General features: G+C 46.1%; 1 protein-coding gene across 3 annotated transcripts in view; it reads left to right on the top strand.

Annotated features, from left to right (window-relative positions):
* The window catches only part of ITPR3 (inositol 1,4,5-trisphosphate receptor type 3), a 665,728-nt gene that overhangs the window by 264,051 nt on the left and 385,168 nt on the right, over positions 1-16,509 (top strand). The window lies entirely within an intron of this gene.

Genomic DNA, 16,509 nt, shown 5'->3' with positions numbered 1-16,509 from the left:
TGCCAGAGGAGGAATGCCAGCAGGGGCTATAGTGAGTCAGTTAGTTAAATTTGATGGCAATAATATGTCTGTGAGTATGTGGGTGGAGCAGATAAGAATGGTACAGCGAATGTACCAGACCGCACCAGAAGTACTAGTAGAGCTAGCAATATTGACGTTACAAGGTGATGCTAAGACCACAGTGATATTAAGGCCATTCGATCAAAGGCAGACATTTGAGCAAGTGGTACAGATTCTAGAAACCATCTATGGAGAAACAGCATTGCTGGGATCCCTGCAGGCTCGATTCTTCCAGAGAGTGCAACAGGAGAATGAAAGTCTCCCCCAATATGCAAATGCCCTACAAGAACTGATCCGAGATATTCAAGGGAAGGAAAGAGGCTCACCGGCCTTCTGTAACCCCGATCGGACTCTCCGTGACCAGTTTGTTCTGGGGATCCGCGACGGCAGTTTGACTGTTGCTATGCAGGACTTTATACGACGAGAGACTAATGCTAAATTTCATGACGTGCAGGTAGAGGCCATCTCACGTGCCAATAGTATTGTCCCAAAGCCCCAGACCGCAGTTGGAGTCACTTTGTCGCAGGGGGCTAGCTCCAGCCTAGAAACAGTAGAAAGAGTGCCAGCTAAAGAAATTCTAACAGTAATGCAGAAATTGCAAGAGCAAATAGAACGCTTGCAAACCTGTTGTGATGAAAACTCTATGAGAATTGCAGACTTCCAGAGAACTAGAGATGAAGGAGTGGACCGTCCACACCAAGAAGGTCAGAACCACCCACAACCCCGCTGGAGGGATGAGAAAAGGACCTACCGAAGGGGTCCCAATAATTTAGTACAGCGCTCAGGAGAAACCGAAGGGGCTTACCGAAGGGGCCCAAATCGATGTCCAGAACGACAGGAAATACGTTGCTGGGAGTGTGGACGGATGGGCCACGTTGCTGCCAGATGTCCAGACCAGCGACAAGCTTATGAGAGACTGCCGTTAAACTAAGGTCCCCTGCTGCTGTAGGGCACGGAGTAGGGGAGACTGAGAAGGAGATTATGTGGGGAAAATGCCCTGATGATGACCTAATTGCTGCAAGTCCTGTCATCCAAATGGAATTAGAAGGTATTCCGGTTATCGGGATGATTGACACGGGTTCTCAAGTAACGACTCTGAGTAGAGATTGTTATGAACGGTACTTCTGACAACATGTGAAATATGATCCCCATACATTCGTACGAGTGGTCGCAGCCAACCAGTTACCAGTCCCAGTAGTGGGAGTGACCTGGATGAATGTCCGGTTATGTGGTCAAGATCTAGGTAAGAAAGGCATTGTGGTGGTACAGGAGCCACATGAAGTAAAGGCCCCTGTCATTTTGGGGATGAATGTGCTAAAAGAATTGGATCAGATCCTCTTTGAAAAGAAAGGTCATGGTTATTGGAAACAAACTACCACCCATCGGCCTACTCGAGCAGCGTTCCAGCGGCTGATCCGGATATGTGGCTTACAGGAAAGCTCGGATGCACAGCGTCCTCTGGCACGAATTTCTGTCCCTATGCATACAAAAGTTACACTGCCACCCCGTCGGGAGATGATAGTGTCCATGCCTGTAGGCACCTGTCGGAAATTAGAAGGCATAGCTGTCTTGGTAGAACCACTTCCGGCAGCCGAAGGAGGTGTTGATCCGCTAGTAGCCCGTTCCTCGGCAATAGTTCGCAATGGGAGAGTACCACTCCGATGTGTAAACACCCAGGACCAGAGTGCAGATCTGACACCAGGAAGGATGCTGGCTAACATCTATGTAACTCCGGAAGAAGTAAAGAACGTAACGCCGATGCATCTGAAGCCGGCTGAAAGAGATGAGTGGACCATAACCGTGTCTATGGGAGAAGATGAGGGTCCCTCCTCTGAATGGAATGGCTGTGCAATTCGAGAACAGATGAAGATGGAGACTTATTCGTGTTCTCCAAAACAGGTCCAGAAGATAGATGAGCTGTTGTGGGAAAACAGAGCCACTTTCACGCGTTACGCTGAAGATTTTGGATGTACAACTGGGGTCTGCCATGAGATTCCCACAGGAGACACCCCTCCAATTAGAGAGCGCTACCGACAAATTCCTCCACGGTTGTATCAGGAAGTGAAAGAACTGTTGACTAAGATGCTGCAAGGTGGGATCATCCGAGAAAGCCAAAGTCCCTGGGCAGCTCCAGTGGTGTTAGTAAAAAAAAAAAGGATGGGTCTCTTCGGTTTTGTGTAGACTATCGGAAGTGAAATGCCTGCACCGTGAGAGATTCCTACCCCTTACCCCGGATTGAGGAGTCCCTCTCAGCGCTAGGGAGAGCTCAGTACTTCTCCTCACTAGATCTGGCTAGTGGGTATTGGCAGGTGCCGATGGCTGAGAAAGACAAGGAGAAGACAGCTTTCACCTTGCCCATGGGACTATATGAATTTAACCGGATGCCCTTTGGGCTGACAAATGCACCCGGAACGTTCCAGAGATTGATGGAAAAATGTCTCGGTGACTTCAACTTTGAGTTCACTCTCATCTACTTGGATGACATTATAGTGTATTCTGCAACCTTTGAAGACCATCTCTACCAACTGGGTCAAGTATTTCGACGATTGCGGGAACATGGGCTCAAATTAAAACCCAGCAAATGTCGGTTGTTCCAATCTGAAATTGATTACTTGGGTCATCGTGTATCAGGAGAAGGGGTGAGACCGTCGAGGGACAAGATAGCGGCTATTCAGGATTGGCCGATACCAACTACCCTGCGAGAAGTGAGGGCGTTTCTTGGAGTAGCCGGTTACTATCGACGGTTTATTAAGGATTTTGCCAGGGTAGCAGCACCACTAAATGCCCTCCTACGGGGCACATCCGGTGGTCCGAAGAACCGGCCTGTGAAATGGGGAACTGAACAGGAAAAAGCCCTCCGGGAATTGAAGGATGCTCTGACAACGGCCCCAATCTTGGCGTACGCTGATTACCACTTACCGTTCCAGCTATATACGGATGCGAGCCTGTATGGTCTCGGAGCAGTGCTTTCCCAGGTTCAGGATGGCCAGGAGTGGGTTATAGCATACGCCAGCCGGTCTTTGCGGGATTCTGAAAGAAATCCTGAGAATTATAGTTCATTTAAGTTGGAGCTGTTGGCACTGGTATGGGCCATGACTGAGAAATTCTCTGAATACTTGACTGGGGCTGAAGTTTTAGTACTGACTGACAACAACCCATTAGCTCATCTGGAAAATGCCAAGCTTGGGGCTTTAGAGCAGAGGTGGATAGCCCGAATGTCTAAGTTCAATTATCACATTAAGTACCGGTCCAAGACAGAGAACCAGAATGCTGATGGACTTTCTAGGGTAACTACCCAGACCCCCACAGGAGATGTGGATCATGAGTTAGAGCATGTGGAGGTGCCTGACTTCAGCAGATTTTCACAGGCCTTGGCCACCGCTAATCAGTGTGAAATGGAAGGGACTGAAGTGGCTCCTTTCTTTGGTCCCTCAAGACAGGAATGGGCACAGATGCAGCAGGCCCATGAGGGGCTGGCACGGATGATCAAGTTTGTTGAGGAAGGCAAGAAGCCCTGTAGAGAGGAAAGAGAACGACTGACACAGGAGATATTATCGGTTCTGAGTCAGTGGGAGAAGTTGGAGATGAAAAATGGAGTTCTATGCCGAAAGGTTTATCTACCTTCTGAAATCGACGTTCGATACCAAATTGTGGTGCCTAGTGAACTGGCTCGCTCATTGGCGATGGATGCTCATAACAAGAATGGTCACTTTGGTCACGAGAAGACCTTTAGTTGGTTACAGCGTCTGATTTACTGCGATAGTCTCCGTCAAATGGTTGAAGAAGTATGCCGCAGCTTTCGAACTTGTGAGATCCATAAGGCAATAGAACAGAGGGCTCCCCTGCAAACCATAGTGACCCAGGAACCTTTGGAAATCGTCATGATAGACTATCTAATGGTGGGCCCATCCAACAGTGGGCATCAGTATTGCCTCGTAATGGTGGACCACTGCACCAAATTTGCAGTGGTAACCGCCACCAAGGACCAGACAGCTGAGTCAGCAGCTCGGGCTCTGTGTCAAGATTTCATTCGAGTGTATGGGTGTCCTCAACGCATCCACTCCAATCAGGGAGCCTGCTTTGAGGGCCATGTAATGAAGGAAGTTCAACGTATCTATGGAATAAAGAAGTCGCACACAACTCCATACCATCCGCAAGGGAACGGGGCCTGTGAAAGATTCAACAGAACTCTGCTACAGATGCTGCGGACGCTGGAGGAAGACAAGAAGTTACAATGGCCTCAGTTCTTGTCTGAGATGGTCTGGGCCTATAATAATCAGGTCCATTCTACAACGGGGTACTCCCCTTATACTCTCTTCTTTGGGCGTTCTGGGCGAAGTATGGGAGAATTACAGCTGACTGATGTGGATGGGTTCCCTCCAAGGGATCCAAACTCCTGGGTACGAGCACATCGGCAGAGACTTGAGACGATCCATCGATTGGTTCGGCAGCGTCTACGAGAACATTCTCATTCTGATAAGACCCCAGTGCAAGAAGCACCATTGCAGCCAGGCGACCTGGTTCTGGTGCGTGTCAAGAAGCCCCAAGGGAAGCTGGAAAGCAGATGGGAGGCTGTGCCATATCGTGTTGTTTGCCGCAAGTATGCCAATGGGCCAGTGTACCAAGTCCAGAAGGAAGGAGCTGATTCTATTCGAGTACTTCACAGAAATATGCTGCGCCTATGTCATTCTGAAGAAACAAATTGTACCAGAACTGCCAACTTCAACGAGCTCCCACAGTCAGAGACTGCTGGCGTGGAATGGGCCTATGATGATGAGGATGATTGCTGGCCGATCCTTGCTCCTGAGGATGTTCCACCGGTGACTACTGAGCCTCCAGCCTGTGCCCCCACTGGTGCGGAGTCTGCTAGTACTTCTCAGCCCATGGCTGAAGTGCCCCAGAGTATTTCACAGGTCCTCAGACGGACCACTAGGGCAAATGCTGGCACCCCCCCTGTTCGGTATTTGCAGGATGAGTTTGTTTGGCCTGCCATACAATGGTACACTACCACTTTGCGCATAAAAGTACAACCCTCTGGATATTCAGTCATTGGCAGGGACTGCCAATCTTAAAGTGGGGGGAATATGTAATATACAGCCCAATGATGTGCCAAGTTTCATTTGTTTGTACTGTGTTAAAGTTGAGTGTAGATGTGTTTCTGTGATTCTGGTCCTTTAAGACAGCAGCCCCTGCAATGGGAATGTGATGCTGGAGGGACACACCCCTATGAGGTCAGCCTGCCTGTCTGCAGACCCAGTATGAGAAGGAAGCAGGATGTGACGACACAGAGAGAGCAGCAGCCATCTTTGCAGAGAGAGAACAAAGTGTCTGTGCTGCATTGAGTGTGTGTGGAGATCTTAGAGGACTTTCCTGTGCAGCTAACCTGTGTGTAATTCAGTGCAGAGGCAGACAGAGTGTAAAGAGACAGTACGTTCAGTGGAGCCATGCTGAAAGGACTGTGCCCAGTGGCTAACCAGTAATACTGACATTGTGGCTGTGGACATTGCCACCAAAGCTAAAGACTGGCAGTGCTGTTGAGTACCTGACGGTAACTGCAAAACCCTGGCTTATATCACACCGGGGTGTATGGATTCTGCAGGACTGTCAGTGTGCTGAGCTATTTGCTGTTGGATCCCATTGCATCCATTTTGTTTTCCTGCCTGCTGAGAAGGATCTTATTGCCTCGGATGTTGTGATAACCGTGTGGTGAGGACGCTTCGCTGTACAAGAAAGGGACGACATTGGGCCCCAACGTGCGCTTCTACAAACTGTAAGCAGTCCACCCGGACCACTGGTAAGAGGGGTGCGCACTCAAATGTGAAGTTAGGGTCAGTTAGGGATAGTTTTGGGACTATTGTTCTTTCAGTGTCCGTGCTGTGGAGGTGGACATAGTAAACGTGGAATATATTGTGAAATCTAACTTGAATTGTGCCAACTATACTGTGTATTGTGCTTGTCCTTATTCCTGTTCTTTTACCATTAACTTGCCTTTATTAACCTGTAGTAAATGCATTTTTCTTAACTTGACCACCCCGTGTGCGTCCTTTCTGGTTGCGGAGACCAAACCACCTGCCTTGCTCTCGGTTCACACCCCAATGAACAGGACGAGAAACAGATTTTACGGTAAGTTATACCAAAATCTTGTTTTCTCGTCTGTATCATTGGGGGACACAGCTTTGACCTTGGGATGTTCCAGAGCAGTACCGAAGGGGGTGAGAAAACATAAGAAGTCACGTGTGAAACAAAGCATAATCAGTTCTTTAATCAGCTCTAGGCATCCGGCATGCTTAAAGACTTAGTATCATAAAGGGGCCTGAATAATGGCCCCCGCTACCCACCGGGACAAAGCTCCAAACAAGGAGCTTCCATGAGACACAAGTAAACTGTGTCACAACACCACCTGAAAAACATGATATCCCTGGCATGTTAACCTTGTCCTGCCATAAAGCGGAGCCATTGCGAGGATCCCACTTGAGAACCCAAGGACAGGACTTGTGTGGTCAAGGGTACCAGCAGAGATCTGGGATTGGATTGTTATCCAATGGATAACAGCGATCATGTAAAGTAAAAAAAAAAGTGTAAAAAACAAAAAAGTTGAAAAAGTTAGTTTCATTTCCCCTCACGGATCATATCCATGAGGGAAAATGAAATTACGTACCTAAGGCCTCCGGATTTATCCACGGACATTACCCTGGCTTCTGCACACGTGCTGATAGTCAAAGTGGCAGATGCATGCACAACAGCCGCGAATTGCCAGGGTAATTTAAAATTTCCCTGCTCCTGGCTACCAAACATAGCCGAGAGCCTGGAGATTTCACAGGGTGCCATAGTACGTGTTCCCTGGTCACGTGAGTGCCGCTATCTAATGTATAACAGCGATAGTGTAAAAGTAAAAAAAAGTTTAAATTTTACCTCCCTTCACAGATCCGATCAACGAGGGGAGGTGAAATTACTTATCTAAGATCTCCGGCGATGTACCCCGATGGGATCTTTATCTGCTGACCTTTCACCAACTTCGGCGCATTCGCCCGTTGGCAAGATGACGGACGCAAACGCAGAAGCTGGGGAGGGTCCAAGAAATGTAAAATCTCCTTGCTCCTGGCTACTAGAGGTAGCTGAGTGCCTGGAGCAGTCCCCGGTCATGTGATCGCCTTTATCCAACGTTTAAAAACAGTTGAACGTCAATGCTCCTTTTGGTTTGGGCCTCATTGTGCAGCCAGACATAAGATTAGGGCCACAATGGCTCTACTCCCACCTCACACTCTTTTTCTCTGACAACTCTCTCCTTGACCCCCTTCAGTCTGGTTTCCGCTCTCTACACTTGACCAAAACTGCCCTCACAAAGGTATCAAATGACCTGATGACAAAGTCGAGAGGTGACTACTCCCTACTAATCCTCCTTGACCTGTCTGCTGCATTTGACACTGTCGATCATGACCTCCTTCTCACTATGCTCCGCTCTATTGGTCTAAAGGACACTGCTCTCTCCTGGTTCTCCTCCTACCTCTCTGACTGCTTTTTCAGTGTCTCCTTTGCTGGCTCTATCTCCTCTCCACTTCCTCTTGCTGTCGGGGTACCCCAGGGCTCGGTCCTTGGTCCCCTTCTATTCTCTATCTATACAGCCCCTATTGGACAAACCATTCACAAATTTGGCCTCCAATACCATCTCAACACTGATGACATCCAACTTTACACTTCTTCCCGTGAGATCTCTGAACCAGTCCTCCAAAACATCACCAACTGTCTGTCCGCTGTCTCTAATATTATGTCCTCTCTTTTTCTTAAACTTAACCTCTCTAAAACTGACCTCCTTTTTCCGCCTTCCAACCGACTTCACCTCAACATCTCCATTCCAGTGTCTGGCACAATCATAAGCCCCAGACAGTATGCCCGCTGCCTTGGGGTCACACTGGTCTCTGACCTCTCCCTTACACCCCACATCCAATCTCTGGGCCAAACATGCCACATGCACCTCAGAAATATTGCTAAAATTCCTTCTTCACCACGGAAACGCTAAAGACACTCGTGGTTGCCCTCATCCACTCCCAACTCGACTACTGCAATTTGCTATTCATCGGCCACCCCCGCACCAGACTCTCTCCACTCCAATCCATACTAAATGTGGCAGCTAGGCTCAGTTTTCTATCCATCCGTCACTCAGATGGCTCTGCACTATTCCAGTCGCTGCATTGGCTGCCCATCCACTGCAGAACTAAATTAAACTCCTCAACCTCACCCACAAAGCTCTAAATTCCACCCTGCCACCATACATCACTGTCCTCCTGTCCGTACAACACCCAGCCTGCTCACTTCAATCCACAAACACACTCAGACTAAACAGCCCTCTAATACAAACCTCACATGCTCGCCTACAGGACTTCACCAGAGCAGCACCCATCCTCTGGAACGCTCTACCTCAAGGCATCCAGACAATTTCCAATGCACGAAACTTCAGACGTGCCCTAAAAACGCACCTCTTCAGGGAGGCATACCAAATCCCCTGACTTAGTCCCCCTGCTCCTCCCTATGGCTCCTCACACCTTCCACCCTGCCTATCACATACAACCTCTACCCTGCACCTCCTTACCACCCAACCTCGTTTTCTTTCTAAAATCCCCTAGTGTCTGTGTTCCCCATGCCTCGCTCCACCCCCCCTTGTACCTCCTGTACCACCCCCCATCCCATTTGTTTCAAATTGATTGTACCTCACATTGTAATTGTTGTATTGTTTATCCCATGCTTGAAAGCATTGCCGAATAAGTTGGCGCTATACAAATAAAGATTATTATTATTTTTGAACATGGGACAAATAGGGGTTTCCATTTTGCGATGCAAGTCTTCATTCATATGTGTGCTGTACAAAAAAGACCTGTTTTTTAAAATGATATGATTGCTAAAAACAATGAAAATCGTAATTATTTCCTAGATGAATTTCATAAGGGGTCTGGTTTTCCACTCAATGCCTCTACAAGTGTACTATAGGGTCTAAATCACCTTCATGGAAAATGTCTGTTCTGAAAGCCTCCAACTGCTCTTTTTGGTTTGGGCCCTGTTGTGCATATGGACATAAGATTAGGGCCACAATGGGTATGTTTCTGAACACAGGACAAACAGGGGTATTTATTTTGGGGTGTAAATCCTCATTTTCATGTACACTACAGAAAAAAATGTCTTTTAAATGACATATTTGCAAAAATATGAAATTTTATTTTTTCTCCTTTTAAATTGCATTAATTCCTAAAAAAAAAAAAAACTATGGTGTCAAAATACTCATAATGAAAACAAAGATCTGGTACCGTGTTAGCCAGTAGAGCAAAATGTGATTGTTCTCAGCAAGAGAAACGACGTAATCTTGTAGATATGATACCTTTTAATGGCTAACAAAAATACATGATGTAATAATAGCGAGCTTTCGTACCAACGCAGGGTACTTCTTCCGGCTTAAATGGATTGGATCTGAAGAGGCATGCATATTTATACACACTTATAACATACATACTTATGACAAGGCACAGATATGGATGTGATTGGTTCGCACTTAAAAGGAATTCTGCAAACCAGAAAACAAACTTTTTTTGTCTAGGCACTGATAGCAGAGTGAAAGTTTTATGGCCTCTAAATTACTGTTGGAGGGGGGGAAAAAGGTCAACAGGCTTGAATTGTTATAAGAGATACACAAACATTTTTAGCTAAATACTGATAAGGGAGTGAAAGTTTATGGTCCCTGAATTACTGTTGATGGGGGTCTTATCTGTGCAATCAAGCCTCACACTTCCCATTCACGCATAAATCCTGGGGAATAATTTAACCCAGTATTCAGCGTGTCAAAGGTTGTTATCAATTTATACTCCCAAATTCTTCTGTGGTTTTGTGACTTGAAACCACCCTTCAATATCAAAACTCTCATATCTCCTATGTCATGTCCATGGCTAGAGAAGTGTTCGGCCACAGGTAATTCTCTTCTTCTGTGTTCAATCGTGTGGCGATGAGATCTCATCCTGGCTTTCAGTTTCTGTCATGTTTCCCCAACATAAAGCCCCCCAACAGGACATTTGCTGCACATGATCAGGTACACAACATTGGACGAGGAACATGTGAATGTCCCCTGGATCTTATAGTCCTGCTGTGTGTTGGGGATCCGTATCCTGTCTGCAGTCAGTACATGTGAGCAGGTCTTACAGCTCCTTACATTACAGGGATAAGTTCCTTTTTGTGTGTCAGAGGGTAATGCACTCCTGATTATAAAGTTCCTCAAGTTAGGAGGTTGCCTGTAACACAGAAGCGGAGGGTCCGGGAATATGGTTTTCAGACGGTCATCCTTGTGCAGGGTATGGTGGAGTTTTCTTGCGGTTTTCCTCAGTACCTCTAGTTGCGGATTGTAGGTCACTACTAGAGGCACACGATTGTTTCTTTCCTTCTCCTTGTATTGGAGTAGTTGACTTCTGGGTATCCTGGTGGCTCTGGTGATTTGGTCATCAATTGAGGTGGGATGGTAGCCCTGATTTATAAATGTTCTTTTAAGATGGTACAAATGTTCCTCTCTGTCTGTTGGGTTGGAGCAGATCCGGTTGTATCTGATGGCCTGGCTGTAGACAATGGACTTTTTGATGTGTTTAGGATGGAAACTGTCCCATCTGAGGTATGTGGGCCGATCAATCGGTTTTCGGTACAGGGATGTCTGTATTGAGTTATTTGAAATCTTTATGGTGGTGTCCAAAAAGTTGATTTCTGTATGCGAGTAGTTTAATGTCAGGTTTATGGTGGGGTGGAATGCATTGAATCTTTCATGGAATCTTATTAATTCTTGTTCGGTGTTGGTCCAGATGATCATGATGTCATCAATGTAGCGGAAGTAGGCCAATGGTTTGCTGGGGCAAGAGGCCAGAAAGTCACTCTCCAGTTTTGCCATAAAAAGGTTGGCATATTGCGGTGCCATTTTACTGCCCATGGCAGTCCCTGTGAGTTGCAGGAATTTCTCTTTGCCAAAGGAGAAATAATTGTGTGTGAGAATGAATCTTGTGAGTTGTAGCACTGCATCAGAGGCGACCCCATTGGCCTCAAGGTGCGCCTGGCAGGCAGTCAGTCCATCCTCGTGTGGGATGTTGGAATATAAGGATTCCACATCCATAGTGGCCAGGATGGTGCCATTGGGGAGGGGACCTACGGTTGACAGTTTGTTCAGTAGGTCCGTGGTGTCTTGCAGGTAGCTGGTTGTGTTTCTCACCAGTGGTTTGAGGATGCCTTCCACCCATCCTGAGATTCCTTCAGTGAGGGTTCCCACACCTGAGATAATCGGTCTTCCTGGGTTGCCAGCTTTGTGTAGTTTTGGAAGCATGTAGAATGTCCCCACCTTGGGGTTCTCCGGTATCAAGTCCAGAAGTTTTGTGGAGCCCACAGACAGGCTTCTAATGACCCTTCTCAATTCCCTCACATATTTCTGAGTCGGGTCTTGATTCAGTTTAGTGTAGTATCTGGTGTCCGTCAGCTGTCTGTTTGCTTCCTTTTTGTAGTCCGATGTGTTCATGAGGACTATAGCACCACCCTTATCTGCAGGCTTAATTGTGATTTCCTTGTTGCTCTTAAGTGCATGGATGGCCCTTCTTTCCTGCATATTGATATTAAATGTTTCACTTCCATGCTTGTCCAGTATAGTGGATTGCACTGCATGCCTAAAGGAGTCTATGTATTTGTCCAAAGTGCGACTCCGGCCAGGAGGGGGCGTCCAATCAGACTTCTTTTTGGCCCCAAGTTTATCCTGTGTTTGTGTGCTTGAAAGGCCTGTGTCCTCTTTATCATGAAATAATTCTTTCAGTCTTAGTCTTCTGAAATATTCCTCCATGTCACTACAAAGTTCTGTTTTGTCAAGTGTTTTAGTGGGACAGAATGAAAGTCCCCTGGAGAGGACACTGAGCTCCACCTTACTGGGGTTGTGAGATGACAGATTGATAACACAGCTGACTTTACCTTTGTCCGTGTCCCGTTGGGGGTTCTGTTCCCTCCTGCCAGACTCGGGGTGCTCCTGATCCGTGTTTGGGCACAGACCTGCTCTGAGTCGAAGTCTCTGGAGTTTCTTTTCCTTGTTCTGAATAAGGCAGCATCGTAGTGTTGTATAAAAGTGTTGCATTTCCAGGTTCACATCCTCTGTAAGTGTATTTCTTAAATTTTGTATGTCCACAAGGGCCCTATTCTTGTTGCTGTAGAAGACGTGGATAAGGTGATTCCGCAGTCTCTCAGAAGTCCTGTAGCAAAGACGTTGTGCATAACGAGTGTTGTAAGTGTGCAGAGTTGGGTTCTTTAGGCAGAGGCCTTTGGGAATTAGATGTTCCTTCTTGCATCTGGCTAGAAAGAAAATGTCGCTGTCCAGTTGTGCCAACTTCTTCAGAAGATGTTTCAGTTCCATTTTTGTACGGTACATTCTGGTATCCTCCATTAGGTATAATGAAAACAAAGATCTGGTACCGTGTTAGCCAGTAGAGCCCCAAAGGCCTCTGCCTAAAGAACCCAACTCTGCACACTTACAACACTCGTTATGCACAACGTCTTTGCTACAGGACTTCTGAGAGACTGCGGAATCACCTTATCCACGTCTTCTACAGCAACAAGAATAGGGCCCTTGTGGACATACAAAATTTAAGAAATACACTTACAGAGGATGTGAACCTGGAAATGCAACACTTTTATACAACACTACGATGCTGCCTTATTCAGAACAAGGAAAAGAAACTCCAGAGACTTCGACTCAGAGCAGGTCTGTGCCCAAACACGGATCAGGAGCACCCCGAGTCTGGCAGGAGGGAACAGAACCCCCAACGGGACACGGACAAAGGTAAAGTCAGCTGTGTTATCAATCTGTCATCTCACAACCCCAGTAAGGTGGAGCTCAGTGTCCTCTCCAGGGGACTTTCATTCTGTCCCACTAAAACACTTGACAAAACAGAACTTTGTAGTGACATGGAGGAATATTTCAGAAGACTAAGACTGAAAGAATTATTTCATGATAAAGAGGACACAGGCCTTTCAAGCACACAAACACAGGATAAACTTGGGGCCAAAAAGAAGTCTGATTGGACGCCCCCTCCTGGCCGGAGTCGCACTTTGGACAAATACATAGACTCCTTTAGGCATGCAGTGCAATCCACTATACTGGACAAGCATGGAAGTGAAACATTTAATATCAATATGCAGGAAAGAAGGGCCATCCATGCACTTAAGAGCAACAAGGAAATCACAATTAAGCCTGCAGATAAGGGTGGTGCTATAGTCCTCATGAACACATCGGACTACAAAAAGGAAGCAAACAGACAGCTGACGGACACCAGATACTACACTAAACTGAATCAAGACCCGACTCAGAAATATGTGAGGGAATTGAGAAGGGTCATTAGAAGCCTGTCTGTGGGCTCCACAAAACTTCTGGACTTGATACCGGAGAACCCCAAGGTGGGGACATTCTACATGCTTCCAAAACTACACAAAGCTGGCAACCCAGGAAGACCGATTATCTCAGGTGTGGGAACCCTCACTGAAGGAATCTCAGGATGGGTGGAAGGCATCCTCAAACCACTGGTGAGAAACACAACCAGCTACCTGCAAGACACCACGGACCTACTGAACAAACTGTCAACCGTAGGTCCCCTCCCCAATGGCACCATCCTGGCCACTATGGATGTGGAATCCTTATATTCCAACATCCCACACGAGGATGGACTGACTGCCTGCCAGGCGCACCTTGAGGCCAATGGGGTCGCCTCTGATGCAGTGCTACAACTCACAAGATTCATTCTCACACACAATTATTTCTCCTTTGGCAAAGAGAAATTCCTGCAACTCACAGGGACTGCCATGGGCAGTAAAATGGCACCGCAATATGCCAACCTTTTTATGGCAAAACTGGAGAGTGACTTTCTGGCCTCTTGCCCCAGCAAACCATTGGCCTACTTCCGCTACATTGATGACATCATGATCATCTGGACCAACACCGAACAAGAATTAATAAGATTCCATGAAAGATTCAATGCATTCCACCCCACCATAAACCTGACATTAAACTACTCGCATACAGAAATCAACTTTTTGGACACCACCATAAAGATTTCAAATAACTCAATACAGACATCCCTGTACCGAAAACCGATTGATCGGCCCACATACCTCAGATGGGACAGTTTCCATCCTAAACACATCAAAAAGTCCATTGTCTACAGCCAGGCCATCAGATAAAACCGGATCTGCTCCAACCCAACAGACAGAGAGGAACATTTGTACCATCTTAAAAGAACATTTATAAATCAGGGCTACCATCCCACCTCAATTGATGACCAAATCACCAGAGCCACCAGGATACCCAGAAGTCAACTACTCCAATACAAGGAGAAGGAAAGAAACAATCGTGTGCCTCTAGTAGTGACCTACAATCCGCAACTAGAGGTACTGAGGAAAACCGCAAGAAAACTCCACCATACCCTGCACAAGGATGACCGTCTGAAAACCATATTCCCGGACCCTCCGCTTCTGTGTTACAGGCAACCTCCTAACTTGAGGAACTTTATAATCAGGAGTGCATTACCCTCTGACACACAAAAAGGAACTTATCCCTGTAATGTAAGGAGCTGTAAGACCTGCTCACATGTACTGACTGCAGACAGGATACGGATCCCCAACACACAGCAGGACTATAAGATCCAGGGGACATTCACATGTTCCTCGTCCAATGTTGTGTACCTGATCATGTGCAGCAAATGTCCTGTTGGGGGGCTTTATGTTGGGGAAACAGGACAGAAACTGAAAGCCAGGATGAGATCTCATCGCCACACGATTGAACACAGAAGAAGAGAATTACCTGTGGCCGAACACTTCTCTAGCCATGGACATGACATAGGAGATATGAGAGTTTTGATATTGAAGGGTGGTTTCAAGTCACAAAACCACAGAAGAATTTGGGAGTATAAATTGATAACAACCTTTGACACGCTGAATACTGGGTTAAATTATTCCCCAGGATTTATGCGTGAATGGGAAGTGTGAGGCTTGATTGCACAGATAAGACCCCCATCAACAGTAATTCAGGGACCATAAACTTTCACTCCCTTATCAGTATTTAGCTAAAAATGTTTGTGTATCTCTTATAACAATTCAAGCCTGTTGACCTTTTTCCCCCCCTCCAACAGTAATTTAGAGGCCATAAAACTTTCACTCTGCTATCAGTGCCTAGACAAAAAAAGTTTGTTTTCTGGTTTGCAGAATTCCTTTTAAGTGCGAACCAATCACATCCATATCTGTGCCTTGTCATAAGTATGTATGTTATAAGTGTGTATAAATATGCATGCCTCTTCAGATCCAATCCATTTAAGCCGGAAGAAGTACCCTGCGTTGGTACGAAAGCTCGCTATTATTACATCATGTATTTTTGTTAGCCATTAAAAGGTATCATATCTACAAGATTACGTCGTTTCTCTTGCTGAGAACAATCACAAAATACTCATGACACCCCTCAGTGACTATATTAAGGGGTGTAGTTTTTTAAATGGGGTAACTTGTGGGGGTATCTATCATTTTGGCACCAAATGAGCCTTTACAATCTTGTTTGGTGTAGGAAAACAAAATATTGATAAGTAATGTTAAATTTGTATGTCTCCTAAAAAAAAAAAGTTTTTCAAATGTGCAAACAGAATAAAGTAAACAGATGGAAATATATATCTTAGCAAAAATTTGTGCAGTATGTTTGCACATAATTGAGATCTTACACTTGAAAAATGTTCCCAATTTTGGCACTTTTAATAAATATTCACAAATTCTGTTGGTCTGTTTTTACGAGCTAAATGAAGTACAATATGTGGGGAAAAAACAATGTCAGAATCACTTGGATATGCAAAACCTTTACGGAGTTATTCAATGTTAAACACGTTTGATTTCCAAAATTTGGCTTTGTCACTAAGGCGCAAACCGGCTTTGCCACTAAGGGGTTAATAATACACTTAACTGTAATTCTACAAAATCACTCACTTTGTCCAACTCTACCTAGAAGAATTGATGCTGTTTTGAAAGCAAAAGGTGGTCACTAGAGATGAGCGAACGTACTCGTCAGAGCTTGATACTCGTTCGAGTATTAGCGTGTTCGAGATGCTCGTTACTCGAGACGAGTACCACGCGATGTTCGAGTTACTTTCACTTTCATCTCTGAGACGTTAGTGCGCTTTTCTGGCCAATAGAAAGACGGGGAAGGCATTACAACTTCCCCCTGCGACGTTCAAGCCCTATACCACCCCCCTGCAGTGAGTGGCTGGCGAGATCAGGTGTCACCCGAGTATATAAATCGGCCCCTCCCACGGCTCGCCACAGATGCATTCTGACATAGTTCAGGGAAAGTGCTGCTGGTGCCGGAGCTGCTATAGGGAGAGCGTTACGAGTTATTTTAGGCTTCAAGAACCCCAACGGTCCTTCTTAGGGCCA

This window comes from Eleutherodactylus coqui, chromosome 1, assembly GCF_035609145.1.
Source record: "Eleutherodactylus coqui strain aEleCoq1 chromosome 1, aEleCoq1.hap1, whole genome shotgun sequence".
Lineage (NCBI taxonomy): Eukaryota > Metazoa > Chordata > Amphibia > Anura > Eleutherodactylidae > Eleutherodactylus > Eleutherodactylus coqui.
Note: the sequence above shows the minus strand (reverse complement) of the source record. Positions and strands in the feature narration are given on the sequence as shown.